We start from the raw sequence: 16785 nt of genomic DNA on the forward strand, positions 1-16785 counted from the left end.
TGCACTTTCCACTTTTAAAATTTGGAAATCTCTTCTGCTAAATATCCAAGTTCATGGCTTTTAAAAACTGCCTTCCTGCCAAAGCCAGCAGTGAGCTTTGCCAGATTATCTGCCATTTTAAAATAAGGATCACCTTCCTTCCAGTTTACAATAACACACACCTCATTTCTGTCTAAGGCTTTATCAGAAGTATCTTTAGAGTCCATGTTTATACCAACAGTCTCTTCAACGCATTCTAGGACTTCTCTATTAAGCTCCTCATGACTCTTCCAAAACCTTCCCCATATCCATTTAAAAAGTCATTTCAACAAGTTGAGTATTTGCAAACCACAGCAGCACCCCACTTCTCCAGTACCAAATCTGTTTTAGTTTATTAGCTGCCAGAATGTGATATACCAGAAACACAATGGCTTTTAAAAGAGGGAATTTATTAAGTTGCAAGTCCACAGTTCTAAGGCCATTAAAATATCCCAATTAAAACAAGGCTATAGAATTGTCCAATCTAAGGCATCCATGGAAATATATTTTGGTTCAAGAAGGCTGATGATGTTCAGGATTTCTGTGTCACCTGAAAAGGCACATGATGAGCATGACAGCATCTGCTAGCTTTCACTCCAGGCTTCTTGTTTCATGAAACTCTCCTGGGGACACTTTCCTTCTACATCTCCAAAGGTCTCTGGTTGCACAGGCTCTGTAACTTTTTCCAAAATATTCACTCTTAAAGCACACCAGCAAGGAAACCCACCTTGAATGCGTGGAGAAATATCTCCATGGAAACCATCTAATCAAAAGTTACTACCTACAATTGGGTGGGTCATATCTCCATTTGAAAAATCCAGAAGTTCCCAGCCATCAATATTGAATGAGAATTAAAGAACATGGCTTTTCTGGGGTCCACCACAAATTCAAACTAGTACAAGATGGAACCCAGAGTTGTCCCAGGGAAGTGAACAAAGGACTAGCAGACACCAGCTATGTGCCTTCCCATGTGACAGAGAAAACCTGGACACCAGCAGCATTTTCTCTGGAGTCAAATGATCTCTCTCTAAATACCTTAGTTTGGACATGTTTAAGGCCTTAGAGCTATGAACTTGTAACTTAATAAATCTTTACAAAAGCCAATCCATTTCTGATATATTGCATTCCAGTAACATTAGCAAAGTAAAATAGCATGTGAAAGTTATTTGAACTCTCTGGCACTCAGTTTCCTCATCTGTAAAAGGAAATATTAATAACTCCCTTCAATGGTGTGGTGAGAAGTAGATGATATGATATACGTAACTAATGCAATACTACATGGTGAGAGCACAAGTGATACACATTGAGGATCATCCATGTGTTCCAGTTTTCAGTTCCAAGTATTAAAACTAATAATTCTTCCTGGAGTCTGCCCATGCAAAATGGAAAGTAAAAAACTGATACATCAACTTCAGAATCCATTACTTTGGTATAATTAACTGGGCCTGGTTTCAAGTTAGGTTTTCATGTCTATGCTGGTGTCCAGTAGCTTGAAAGACTTGTTAAGGAATATTTCTTATAGAATAATTTGCTACTAAGTGAAGACACTTATCCAGGACTTATTTGTGGAAAGAAATCTGTGCTTTGGCAAATAATAAGTCAGAGTGTGTCATTTCCTGAACCCCTCTCTTCCTAGGATCAAAGCCACGGAAGCCAATCTTGGCTAACTCAGATAATATTGCTCATTAGCATCTGAATGGGGGAAGGATGTTTCATGGGATTTCCAAAGGTTGTGCCCACCCAGATAAATTTTGTATAAACTTATCAAGGAAGAGAATGCAAACCCTCTAATACTTTCCTCCAGGAAGAAAGATTTTCCTCACAAACTACAATTTTCAAGATCCACTTACTATACATTACTCACAGCTACTGTTAATCTCATACAAGTGGAAAAAACAAAGATAGTTTATTGACATCAAACTATACACAGGATAACTCAAACACAATGCAATCCTACTTCTGCTTATTGCCATTTTATTTTTCTTTTTTATTTAATTTATTAATTTAAAATGTGTTTACTGAGAATCTATCTTAGGTGTTTAGAAAGACAATGCCTATCTTATATGCGGGTTAATATCTAACAGACACAGTATGATTAATGTCAAAGAAGTGTCAGAGACTTAGTACTACCTGAGGATGGTGGATGGAGCTCACTGAAGATGTGGTGATCAAAGAAGACAATGTGGAAAATGTGGCATCAGAGAAGAAGTTTAAGAAATAGTAACTATTATAATATGTACAGATAGACTTTGAAGAATCATTCCAATGCAGTGGTGCAATGTGAGAAATGATAAATGAGGTCAAGTTTCACTGGGATAATGGTGAAGAGTGGAGGTTACCTGGAGAATAGAAATTGTTTAAAAGAACAGTGGAAAATAAGATGAAAAAGAATGATGAGACTAGTTGTGTTGACTTTAGACTTTAACTTAAGATGTGTGAGCAGGGCAGGCCGAGGTGAACACGGTGAATGCTTACTTGCCATGCCAGAGGACCTGGATTCGATTCCCAGTGCCTGCCCATATAAAAAATATTCAAAAAAAAAGAGATGTGTGAGGATTGTTAATAGGTGAAGGGGAGCAAATGGAGACTCAGGAGCAAAGAATTAATGAGATCAGTGCTTAAAGAAGATGTTTCATTGGTCAGTGTGGCAGATATATTGGAAGGAAGTGACAAGAAAGAACAGATTAAGAGATTTTTGTAATACTGTAGACCTGACTTGAGGAAATACCTCATGACCAAAATCATCTGTTTTCTTAAAACAGAGAAATCTTTACTCTCTGATTTTATTATTGCTACCCCTCTCATCTACCTGCTTGCTTCCAAGGGAACTAAGAAAGCATCTGAACATTCAGACGTGATCCAAAAAAATTCAACCAGATCCTATAAAGGATCACTACAGGCCCGAACAAATAGCTGTATCAAACAATGCCACAGCGAAAGCAGAAAGCAATCACAATACCGGTGAACTTGCGATATTGCAGAGATCTAGGATTACAAGAATAAGATTACCTGGTCTGTGGAATTATCACTTATGATTATCTTGTTTTTCCCATGTTAGCTGTGCTGGTTTGAAACTGTGGTGGACCCCAGAAAAGTCATCTCCTTTAATCCTCATTCAATATTATTGGATGGGAGCATTTTGACTGTTTCCATGGAGATGTGACCCACCCAATTGTGGGTGGTAACTTTTGATTAGATGATTTCCATGTAGGTGTGTCTCCCCCCATTGAAGGTGGAGTTGCTTACTGGAATCGTTTAAAAGAGGAAACATTTTGGAGAGACTCCCTTTTTGTAGAACCACGAAAAATCCAGCAGATGCCACCATTTTTGCCATGTGCCCTGCCAGCTGAGAGAGAAACATGAACTTCATCAGCCTTCTTGAACCAAGGGATCTTTCCCTGAATGTCTTTGATTCTTTGATTGGATATTCTATAGATTTGTTTTAACTGGGACATGTTCTTGGCCTTAGAACTGTAAACTAGCAACTTCTTAAATTCCCCTTTTTAGAAGTCATTCTGTTTTTGGTATATTGCATTTTGGCAGCTAGCAAACTAGAACACTAGTCAAAGAAGATTTTAATGAAGGTAAATCAGAAGTTGGGAACATTTTTTAAGACAAAGAGGCCTTTAGCCATTTTCTAAAGTATTTTGAATCTGTATTTTACTGTGATACATTCCATAAGTAATTTAAAAATGATGTTTTCCACTTTTAAACTTTTATGATAATTTCAATAGTACATATATATCTAAGAATTTGAAAAATACAGAAAAGTATTTTTTAAGCCCTGAAGATAGAATCTTATGAGCTTTTGTAAAAAGGATAAAACATTTAAAAATGTCAAAGTAAAGGTGATTTTGGAAATCAATCAAACTCAAGGTAAAGAACACCAATTAAGATCCTTTCACTTGATTTTGATATGGATCCTGAGGGGAAAAAAAACTTCCCTTTCCTTTCAGATGGTTCCACTGGAATGTTTTAAACTTGGAATTATTTGTAGCCTCTTGTATCTTCTCACACCAAACATAAAGAAATCCATATCAAAATAAAAAATCAAGATGAATTTATAAAGATAAAGCTAAAATATGGTATAGAGGATGAGAAAGACAGAAATACAGAGGAGAAAGAGAAAAGGAGTGAATGAAAAAAATAAAATCCACAAAGTGACATTAAGTGAATCCTCAGAGTCCAGGAGGCCAGTTCCACTACTGGGCATCCTGTTGACTTGAGACAATAAATTCATGTTCTGTTTTTGCTATTTTAAACTTGTTTGGATTGGGTTTCTGATATTTGTAACTCAGAGTTCTGATAACATCTGAAAAGATGCAAAGAAATTTTGAGCAAAATGCTATCTATTTTAAAATATTTTTATTATAAACCTTAACAACAAAACATACATTCTTGACATACAAATATTCTATACAGGGTGTACAATCAATGGCTCACAATATCATCACCTAGTTGTGTATTCATCACCATTATCATTTTTCTGAACATTTGCATGTCTCCTGCAAAAGAAATTTAAAAAAAGCTCATACACACCATGTCCCTTACCCCTCCCTCTCAATTTATTTTAACCTTTATTACCCCTATTATTTGTTTATTTTTATCCATACTTTTTAATCATCTGTTCATACCCTAGATAAAAGGAGTATCAGACAAAATGTTTTCACAATCACACAGTCACATTGTAAAAGCTATATCATTATACAATCCTCATTATAAAACATGGCTACTGGAACACAGCTCTACAATTTAGGTACTTCCCTCTAACCACTCTAATAAACCATAAACTAAAAAAGGGAAATCTATATAATGTGTAAGAATAACTTCCAGGATAACCTCTTGACTCTGAAATCTCTCAGCCACTGACACTTTATTTTGTTTCATTTCTCTCTTCCCCCTTTTGGTCTTTGAAGAAGAAGGTTTTCTCAACTGCTAGATGCTGAGTTCCAGCTCATCCCAGCATTTCTGTCCCACATTGCCAGGGAGATTTACACCCCTGGGATTCATGTCCAACATAGAGGTGGGGACGCAGTAAGTTTGCTTGCCATGTTGGCTTAGAGAGAGAGAGACCACATCTGAGCCACAAAAGAGGTTCGGGGGGGGGGTTAGGCCTAAATTTAAGAAGGCTTTACCTGTCCTTTGCAGGGATAAGTTTCATAGGGGTGAACCCCAAGATCAAAAGCTCAGCCTCTTCATTCAGCTGTCTACACTGCTTCTGAGTATATCAGGAATTCTTCAAATGGGGAAGTTGAATTTTTCCACCTTTCTCCTCATTCTCCCAAGGGGACTTTGCAAATACTTAGTTATTCACTGTTCAAATCACTCTGGGATTTATCAGGGCATCACACTAACCTGGACAAATCATTGAAATCTCATGCCTTATTCAGAGTTCCATGTATTTATCATATCCAATTAAACTAACCATACAAGTTAAATTAGGAAATGTACTAATTGAAATATAAACTTTGCACCAAATAAACATTTCTCCTTAAGTCTCAAACAAAAGTTGAAGTTTTAAAATATGGATGACCATCTATTTTTAACACCCTGCAATACTGACATTCTTTTGTCGTTCCTCATGCAAAAACATTTTTAAATTTGTATATTTAATAACCATAATTTTATGCTCTAAACATTCCTAAATTATATCAGAATGATAGACTGTCTTTGTCATCTATCTTTCCTTCTGGTTTCATATGTGCCCCCAGCCCTTCTCCCTCTATCATTCTCACATTCAGCTTCATTCAGTGTGATTATATTATTGTGCTACAATCAGGTAGTACCATGAATTTTTACAATCAATCCTGTTGCGCAATCTCTATCCCTTCAGCATCAATTCCCCAATCTCTACCCTATTTCTCTCTCCTGATACCTGTGTTCTTAATTGAAATTATCCAAGTTCACTCATTAATGTTAGTTCATATCAGTGAGACCATACAGTATTTGTCCTTTTGTTTCTGGCTAATTTCACTCAGCATAATGTCTTCAAAATCCATCCATGTTTTTACATGCTTCATAATTGTATTCTGTTTTACAGCTGTTTAATATCTCATCATATGTATATACCATGGCTTGTTTAGCCACTCATCCATTGATGGACATTTGGGCTGTTTCCATCTCTTGGCACTTGTAAATAATGCTGCTATATACATAGGTGTGAAAATGTCCCCATTTTTGTCCTTTCCTACATGTCTTCTGAGTAGGTACCTAGCAATGGTCCTGCTAGATTATATGTCAATTCCATACTTAGCTTCCTGAGAAACCACCAAATTGCTTTCCACAATGGTGGTACCATTTTACATTCCCATCAACAGTGGATAAGTGTGCCTCTTTCTGCACATCCTGTCCAGCACCTGTAATTTTCTGTTTTTTGATAATGGTTATTCTGGTGGGTGTGAGATATCTCATTGTGGTTTTGATTTGTATTTCCCTAATAGCCATTGGAGTATTTTTATGTGCCTTTTAGTTGTTTGTATTTCCTCTCCTGAAAAGTGTCTGTTCATGTCTTTTGCCCAGTTTTTAATTCTATTGCTTGTCTTTTTGTTGTTGAGTTGAAGAATCTCTTTATACATTCTGGATATTAAGCCCTTATCTTATACATGGTTTCCAAATATTGTCTCCCATTGCGTAGGCTGCCTTTTTACTTTCTTGACAAAGTTCTTTGATGCATAAAACTGTTTCATTTTGAGGAATTCTCACTTATCTATTTCTTTCTTCAATGCTTGTGCTTTAAGTGTAAAATCTTGAAAACTGCCCCCTATTACAAGTTTTATAAGCTATTTCCCTGCATTTTATTCTAAAATTTCTATGGTCTTAGCTCTAATGTTTACTTCTTTGATCCATTTTGAGTTAATTTTTATATAAAGTGTGAGATATGGATCCTATTTCATTCTTTTGCATATGGCTATGAAGTTCTCTAAGCACCATTTATTGAAGAGGCTGCTCTGTCCCAGGTAAGTTGGTTGACTACCTTATTAAAGATCAATTGTCCATAGATGAGAGTGTCATATCTATGAACACTCAATTCAATTCCTTTGGTCAGTATGTCTATCTTTATGCCAGTATCATGCTGTTCTGACCATTGTGTCTTCATAATATGCTTTAAAGTGAGGTAGTATGAGACCTCCCACTTCATTTTTATTTCTCAAGATATTTTTAGCTATTTGGGGCACCCAGGCCTTCCAAATAAATTTAGTTATTGGTTTTTCCATTTCTGAAAAGCAAGTTTTTGGTATTTTAACTGGTATTGCATTGAATCTGTAAATCAGTTTAGGTGGAATTGACATCTTAATTATATTTAGTCTTCCAATCCTGAACACAGTATGACCTCCCATTTATTTACATCTTCTGTGATTTCTTTTAGCAATTTCTTGTAGTTTTCTGTGCATAGGTCTTTTGTATCACTAGTTAAATTTTTCCAAAATATTTTATCATTTTGGTTGCAAGTGTAAATGGATTTTTTTCTTGAATGTCTCCTCAGATTGCTCATTACTAGTGTATAGAAACACTACTGATTTTTGAGTGTTGATCTTGTACCCTGCCATTTTGCTGTATTCATTTATTAGCTCTAGTAGACTGGCTGTGGAATTTTTGAGGTTTTTGACATATAGTATGCAAACAGTGAGAATTTTATTTCTTCCTTTCCAATTTTGATGCCTTGTATTTTTTTTTCCTAGTCTAACTGCTCTGGCTAGACCTTCCAAGGCAAAGTTGAATAACAACGTGACAGTGGACATCCTTGTTTTGTTCCTAATCTTAGGGGAAAAGCTTTCAGTATTTCAGCATGAGTATAATGTTAGTTGTGGGTTTTTTATATATTTCGTTTATCATGTTGAGGATATTCCTTCTATTCCTATCCTTTGAAGTTTCTTCATCAAGAAAGGATGTTGAGCTTTGTCAAATGCCTTTTCTGCAGCAAACAAGATGATCATGAGGTTTTTTTTTCTTTGATTCGTTGACATGGTGCCTTACATTAATTGATTTTCTTATGTTGAACCATCTTTGCAAACCTAGAACAAATCCCACTTGGTCATGGTGTATAATACTTTTAATGTGCTGATCGATTCTATGTGTAAGAATTTTATTGAATTTTTGCATCTATATTCATTAGAGAGATTGGTCTGTAATTTTATTTTCTTGTAGTATCTTTGCCTGGCTTTGGTATGAGGCTGATGTTGGCTTTATAGAATAAGTTATGTAACCTTCCCTTTTCTTCAATTTATTTGAAGAGTTTGAACAAGATTAATGCTAATTCTTTCTTGAATGTTTGATGGAATTCACATGTGAAGCCATATGGTCTTGGATTTTCTTTTTTGGGAGCTTCTTGATGACTGATTCAATCTCTACTTGTTATTGGTTTGTTGAGGTTGTCTATTCCTTCTCAAATCAATGTTGTTTGTTCATGCCTTTCTAGGAAGTTGTCCATTTCATTTACATTGTCTAGTTTATTAGCATATATTTGCTTATAGTATCCTCTCATTATGGCCTTTATTTCTGCGGCATCATGGTTATGCCTCCTCTTCCATTTCTCATTTTATTTATTTGCATACTCTCTCTTTTCCTTTTTGTCAACCTAGCCAAGGGTCCATCAATCTTATTGATTTTCTAAAAGAACTAACTTCTAGTTTGTTTGATTTTCTCAATTGTTTTCATGTTCCAATTTCATTTATTTCTGCTCTAAACTTCTAATCTTCTTTCTTTCCTTTTGCTTGCTGTGGGGTTAGTTTGCTGTTTTTTCTCTAATTCTTCCAAGTGAACAGTTAATTCCTTGATTTTTCCTCTTTCTTGTTTTTTGATATAGGCATTTGAGGCAATAAATTTCCCTTCTAGCACTGCCTTTGATGCACCCCATAAATTTTGATATGTTGTGTTTTCATATTCATTTGCCTTGAGATATTCACTGATTTCATTGCAATTTCTTCCTTGACCCACTGGTTGTTTAAGAGTGTGTTGATTAGCTTCCATCTATTTGTGAATTTTCTGGTGATCTGTCTGTTATTGATTTTCAAATTTATTCTTTTATGTTCTGAGAAAGTGTTCTGTATGATTTCAATCTTTTTAAATTTATTAAGACTTGCTTTGTGACCCAGCATACGTTCTATACTTCAGAATGATCCATGAGCACTTGAGAAAATGTTTATCTTGCCATTGTGGGGTGTAATATTGTAGAAATGTCTGTTAAATCTAGTTTGCTTATTGTATTACTTAAATCTCTGTTTCTTTATTGATCCTCTGTCTAGATGTTCTATCCATTGATGAGAGCAGGGAATTGAAGTCTCCAACTATTATGGTAGAGGTGTCTATTTCTCCTTTCAGTGTTTTTCTTATGTATTTTGGAGTACTCTGGCCTGGTGCATGAATATTTATGATTGTTATGTCTTCTTATTGAATTGTTCCTTTTATTAATATATAGTGTCCTTCTTTATTTCCTTTAATTGTTTTACATTTGAAGTCTAATTTGTTGAATATTAGAATAGCTACTCCTGCTCTTCTCTGATTGATGTTTACATGAAATATCTTTTCCAAACCTTTCACTTTCAAACTATTTTTATCCTTAAGTCTAAAATGAGTCTCCTGTAGACAGCATATCAGTCGATCCTGTTTTTTAATCCATTCTGCCAGTCTTGATTGGAGAGTCTAATCCATTAACATTTAGTGCTATTACTGTAAAGGCAGTACTTTTTCCTACCATTTTGTCTTTTGGATTTTATATATCTATTTTTTTCTCTTTTTACCTTTACTCATAGTTTTCATTTCTACACTCTTCTTCACACCTCTCTCTCCTGTCTTTTCCTATTTGCTTCTAGTGCTCCCTTTAATATTTCTTGCAGAACTGGTCTCTTGGTCACAAATTCTCTCAGTGATTGTTTGTCTGAAATTGTTTTAATTTTCCCCTCATTTTTGAAGAACAATTTTGCTGGATATAGAATTCTTGGTTGGCAGTTTTTCCCTTTTAGAATCTTACATATATCATACCACTGCCTTCTCACCTCCATGGTTTCTGCTGAAAAATCCACACCTAGTTTCATTGGGCTCCCCTTGTGTGTGATAGATTGCTCTTCTCTTGCTGCTTTCAAAACTGTCTTTCACTATGACATCTGACAGTCCGGTTAGTAAGTGTCTTGGAGTATGTCTATTTGGATCTATTCTGTTTGAGGTTCACTGCATTTCTTGGTTTTGTAATTTTATGTCTTTAATAAGAGATGGGAAACTTTCAGTGATAATTTTCTCCATTAGTCTTTCTCCTCTTTTTCCTTTATCTTCTACTTCTGAGACACCCACAACACATGTATTCATGTGCTTCATGTTCATTCAATTTCCTGAAACTCTGTTCATATTTTTCCATTTTTTACCCTGCATTGTGTGTCAGGTTTTGGATGTCCAGTCCTCCAGTTCAATAATCCTTTCTTCTGCATCATCTATCATTGTAGGTTTCCATTTTTTTCCCTTCACTTCTAGTGTGCCTTTCATTCCCATAAGTTCTATGATTTGCTTTTTTAGACTTTTGATTTCTTCTTTTTGTTCAATCATTGCCTTCTTTATATACTCCCTCAACACATTGGTTTGATTTTTGATGAGATTTTCCATGTCTGTTCAAACATCCTGAATTAGTTGTTTCAACTCCTGTATTTCTTTTGAATTATTGGTTTGTTCCTTTGACTAGGCCATATCTTAGATTTTCCTAGTGTGACTTGTTACTTTTTGCTGGCATCTAGACATTTGATTTCCTTAATTAGTTTATTCTGGAGATTTTTTTCACTCTTTTACCTAGGATTTTCTTGCTGGATGGCTTTGTTCACTATCTGTTCTTTGACATTCAGTTCAGCTTACTCTAGACTTCTAACATAGGTTTTGTTTAACTGATCAGAATTTTTCAGTTCTTATTTTTCTCCTTCTTGCCCTGCCTAAATGGAGCCTTTTTAAGGTGCATCTACTTAGATATTATAGAACCCAGTCAGATTTTCCCAGACCAGGCTAGCCTCCTCTCAGGAGGAAAGAGTCACCTGCATCAGTTTTCCCTGAGGGTTAGACCCAACATATTGACAGACTTTCCTATGAAGGCTTTAGACTCTGTATTTTTCCTATTATGCCCAGTATGTGGTTTTTGTCTGCCTATGGCTTCCTACCAGCATTAAGTTGTGCAATGCCTTTAACTTCACCAGATTCTCCCTGCTGGGGGCAAGGTTGAAACAGAGGAGAAGTCATAGGCTGGCTTTAATGGCTTCAGTTTTCTAGTCCTTGGGGTCTTAATTCCTTGAGGGAAGGACTCCACCTGAGCTGGACCCTACCACTCTCCTGGGGAAGGCACATCCTCCAGGGAATTAACTCCTTTCAACTGACCAGCCACTTTGTCTTTCAGACAAGCTTAATTCTGCCCTTGCTTGGGGGCAGTTGGAGCCTGAGAGGCCTTGCAGTTCTACCTAATGGGAGTTTTCTGTGGGGTCATGGCTGGTACACCTTGTCCAGACTGGTGTATGTTATGTGTCTGGTCACTCATGTAGCCCGAGCAGTTGTTCTGTACTGTTCCTGGCTACTTACTAGTTATTCTGGAGCATGAACTAGATTCCACACCTCACTAACCTTCCATCTTGCCTCAATCATTCAAAATGTTACCATTTTATGCCTTCCAAACTCACAAATATTTTTAATGAGTGGTCCTATTCAGTACCTTGGGAAGGAAATTGCAATGGATTCACTCATCCACAACAGCCACATATCTTTTGGGAGAAGTGATAACACGAATAAAAAGTCCAAAATTTTATACCCTATTAATTCTAATTATATCAGTCCATAAAGAGTGATCTGAAATACAAACAAAAGGTAAATGCAAGGATTTTTAAAGAAGAATAAAAAACTGACATCAATTTAAATGTAAAACAACAAAGTAATAATTCTTGGACCCACAGAGGAGGTGCCCATAGCTCGTGGAGTACTTGGGCCACATGCAATTAAATTAGGACTTCCAGAGAAGATGGCGGCTTAGTAAGACACGTGGATCTTAGTTTCTTCTCCAGGACAGCTACTAGGGGAGTAGAAATGATACAGAACACCTCCCAAAGCCACGACAGAGATAAAAAAGACAGCGTACCCCATCCTGGAATGGCTGGCTGGCTGAGAGAACCCGCTCTGGTGAGATCGCTGAGGGGCACGGGCTTCACCGGGCGGGGCAGCAAGTGGCCGGAGTCACTCCTTTCCCCCTTCCCGGCTGGGAGAATTGGACAGGCGGTCCCCTCAAACCATGGCGGCTGGCACCCACACCACGCGCGGCCCCCCGGACCACCTGAGAGAATTGGATCGGAAATCCCCAGGCCGCAGAGAACGGTGATGGAGGGGGCCACTTCCAAACCCGTGACACCCCGGGAATGTGCACTCTCCTGGGCGGGCCGCTGCGGCTGGCGCCCTCCCGCCACGCTTGACGCCCCAGGCCAACTAGGAAATTCAGACGGGCGCTTTCCCGGGCTGTGGCGGCAAGCGACCCTCCCCGCGTTTGGACCCCGGGCCGGCTGGCACTCTTCCAAGCCGCTTCGGCTAGCGAACCTCCCGGACGGTGAGAGTTTTCCAAAGTTAAAGAACCCACAGCACTTTTTACTGGTGGGACCCGCAGACAAACGTGTGCCACGAGCATCACCTACTGGGCAGGATAAGAAAAACAGAACCCAGAGACTTCACAGAAAAATCTTCCAAATTTTTGGATCCAACACCCAGGGAAATCTGTCTAAATGCGCAGACGCCAGCAGAAGATAACGGATCACGCTCAAAAAATTGAAAATATGGCCCAGTCAAAGGAACAAACCAATAGTTCAAATGAGATACAGGAGGTGAGACAACTAATGCTGAATATATGAACAGAAATGGAAAACCTCTTCAAAAATGAAATCGATAAATTGAGGGAGGACATGAAGAAGACATGGGCTGAACATAAAGAAGAAATAGAAAAACTGAAAAAACAAATCACAGAACCTATGGAAGTGAAGGACAAAGTAGAAAAGATGGAAAAAACAATGGATACCTACAATGATAGATTCAAAGAGACAGAAGATAGAATTAGTGATTTGGAGGATGGAACATCTGAATTCCAAAAACAAACAGAAACTATCGGGAAAAGAATGGAAAAATTTGAACAGGGTATCAGGGAACTCAAGGACAATATGAAGCGCACAAATATACGTGTTGTGGGTGTCCCAGAAGGAGAAGAGAAGGGAAAAGGAGGAGAAAAACTAATGGAAGAAATTATCACTTAAATTTCCCAACTCTTATGAAAGACCTAAAGTTACAGATCCAAGAAGTGCAGCACACCCCAAAGAGATTAGACCCAAATAGGCATTCTCCAAGACAGTTACTAGTTAGAATGTCAGAGGTCAAAGAGAAAGAGAGGATCTTGAAAGCAGCAAGAGAAAAACAATCCATAACATACAAGGGAAACCCAATAAGACTATGTGTAGATTTCTCAGCAGAAACCATGGAGGCTAGAAGACAGTGGGATGATATATTTAAATTACTAAAAGAGAAAAACTGCCAACCAAGACTCCTATATCCAGCAAAATTGTCCTTCAAAAATGAGGGAGAAATTAAAACATTCTCAGACAAAAAGTCACTGAGAGAATTTGTGACCAAGAGACCAGCTCTGCAAGAAATACTAAAGGGAGCACTAGAGTCAGATACGAAAAGACAGAAGAGAGAGGTATGGAGTAAAGTGTAGAAAGAAGGAAAATCAGATATGAAATATATAATACAAAAGCCAAAATGGTAGAGGAAAATATTATCCAAACAGTAATAACACTAAATGTTAATGGACTGAATTCCCTAATCAAAAGACATAGACTGGCAGAATGGATTTAAAAACAGGATCCTTCTATATGCTGTCTACAGGAAACACATCTTAGACCCAAAGATAAACATAGGTTGAAAGTGAAAGGTTGGGAAAAGATATTTCATGCAAATAACAACCAGAAAATACCAGGAGTGGCTATACTAATATCCAACAAGTTAGACTTCAAATGTAAAACAGTTAAAAGAGACAAAGAAGGACACTATCTACTAATAAAAGGAACAATTAAACAAGAAGATATAGCAATCATAAATATTTATGCACCGAACCAGAATGCCCCAAAATACATGAGGAATACACTGCAAACACTGAAAAAGGAAATAGACACAAATACCATAATAGTTGGAGACTTCAATTCCCCACTTCATCAATGGACAGAACATCTAGACAGAGGATCAATAAAGAAATAGAGAATCTGAATATTACTATAAATGAGCTAGACTTAACAGACATTTATAGGACATTAAATCCCACAACAGCAGGATACACCTTTTTCTCAAGTGCTCATGGATCTTTCTCAAAGATAGACCATATGCTGGGTCACAAAGCAAGTCTTAACAAATTTAAAAAGATTGAAATCATACACAACACTTTCTCAGATCATAAAGGAATGAAGTTGGAAATCAATAATAGGCGGAGTGCCAGAAAATTCACAAATACGTGGAGGCTCAACAACACACTCTTAAACAATGAGTGGGTCAAAGAAGAAATTGCAAGAGAAATTGGTAAATACCTCGAGGTGAATGAAAATGAAAACACAACATATAAAAACTTATGGGACACAGCAAAGGCAGTGCTAAGAGGGAAATTTATTGCCCTAAATGCCTATATCAGAAAAGAAGAAAAGGCAAAAATGCAGGAATTAACTGTTCACTTGGAAGAACTGGAGAAAGAACAGCAAACTAATCCCAAAGGAAGCAAAAGGAAAGAAATAACAATGATCAGAGCAGAAATAAATGAAATTGAAAACATGAAAACAATAGAGAAAATCAATAAGACCAGAAGTTGGTTCTATGAGAAAATCAATAAGATTGATGGGCCCTTATCAAGATTGACAAAAAGAAGAAGAGAGAGGATGCAAATAAATAAGATCAGAAATGAAAGAGGAGACATAACTACTGACCTCACAGAAATAAAGGAGGTAATAACAGGATACTACGAACAACTTTACGCTAATAAATACAACAATTTAGATGAAATGGACGGGTTCCTGGAAAGACATGAACAACCAACTTTGACTCAAGAAGAAATAGATGACCTCAACAAACCAATCACAAGTAAAGAAATTGAATTAGTCATTCAAAAGCTTCCTAAAAAGAAAAGTCCAGGACCAGATGGCTTCACATGTGAATTCTACCAAACATTCCAGAAAGAATTAGTACCAACTCTCCTCAAACTCTTCAAAAAAATCGAAGTGGAGGGAAAACTACCTAATTCATTCTATGAAGCCAACATCACCCTCATACCAAAACCAGGCAAAAATATTACAAAAACAGAAAACTACAGACCAATCTTTCTAATGAATACAGATGCAAAAATCCTCAGTAAAATTCTAGCAAATCGTATCCAACAACACATTAAAAGAATTATACATCATGACCAAGTAGGATTCATGCCAGGTATGCAAGGATGGTTGAACATAAGAAAATCAATTAATGTAATACACCATATCAACAAATCAAAGCAGAAAAATCACATGATCATCTCAATTGATGCAGAGAAGGCATTTGACAAGATTCAACATCCTTTCTTGTTGAAAACACTTCACAAGATAGGAATACAAGGGAACTTCCTTAAAATGATAGAGGGAATATATGAAAAACCCACAGCTAATATCATGCTCAATGGGAAAAAATTGAAAACTTTCCACCTGAGATCAGGAACAAGACAAGGATGTCCACTATCACCACTATTATTCAACATTGTGTTGGAGGTTCTAGCCAGAGCAATTAGACAAGAAAAAGAAATACAAGGCATCAAAATTGAAAAGGAAGAAGTAAAACTATCACTGTTTGCAGATGATATGATACTATACGTCGAAAACCCGGAAAAATCCACAACAAAACTACTAGAGCTAATAAATGAGTACAGCAAAGTAGCAGGTTACAAGATCAACATTCAAAAACCTGTAGCATTTCTATACACTAGTAATGAACAAGCTGAGAGGGAAATCAAGAAACGAATCCCATTTACAATTGCAACTAAAATAATAAAATACCTAGGAATAAATTTAACTAAAGAGACAAAAAACCTATATAAAGAAAACTACAAAAAACTGCTAAAAGAAATCACAAAAGACCTAAATAGATGGAAGGGCATACCGTGTTCATGGATTGGAAGACTAAATATAATTAAGATGTCAATCCTACCTAAATTGATTTACAGATTCAATGCAATACCAATCAAAATCCCAAGAACTTATTTTTCAGAAATAGAAAAACCAATAAGCAAATTTATCTGGAAGGGCAGGTTGACCCGAATTGCTAAAAACATCTTGAGGGAAAAAAACGAAGCTGGAGGTCTTGCGCTGCCTGACTTTAAGGCATATTATGAAGCCACAGTGGTCAAAACAGCATGGTATTGGCATAAAGATAGATATATCGACCACTGGAATTGAATAGAGTGCTCAGATATAGACCCTCTCATCTATAGATATTTGATCTTTGATAAGGCAGTCAAGCCAACTCACCTGTGACAGAACAGTCTCTTCAAAAAATGGTGCCTAGAGAACTGGATATCCATATGCAAAAGAATGAAAGAAGACCCATGTCTCACACCATATACAAAAGTTAACTCAAAATGGATCAAAGATCTTAACATTAGGTCGAAGACCATAAAACACTTAGAGGAAAATGTTGGGAGATATCTTATGAATCTTACAACTGGAAGTGGTTTTATGGACCTTAAACCTAAAGCAAGAACCCTGAAGAAGGAAA

The sequence above is a fragment of the Tamandua tetradactyla genome, chromosome 14 (genome assembly GCF_023851605.1).
Source record: "Tamandua tetradactyla isolate mTamTet1 chromosome 14, mTamTet1.pri, whole genome shotgun sequence".
Classification (NCBI taxonomy): Eukaryota; Metazoa; Chordata; class Mammalia; order Pilosa; family Myrmecophagidae; genus Tamandua; species Tamandua tetradactyla.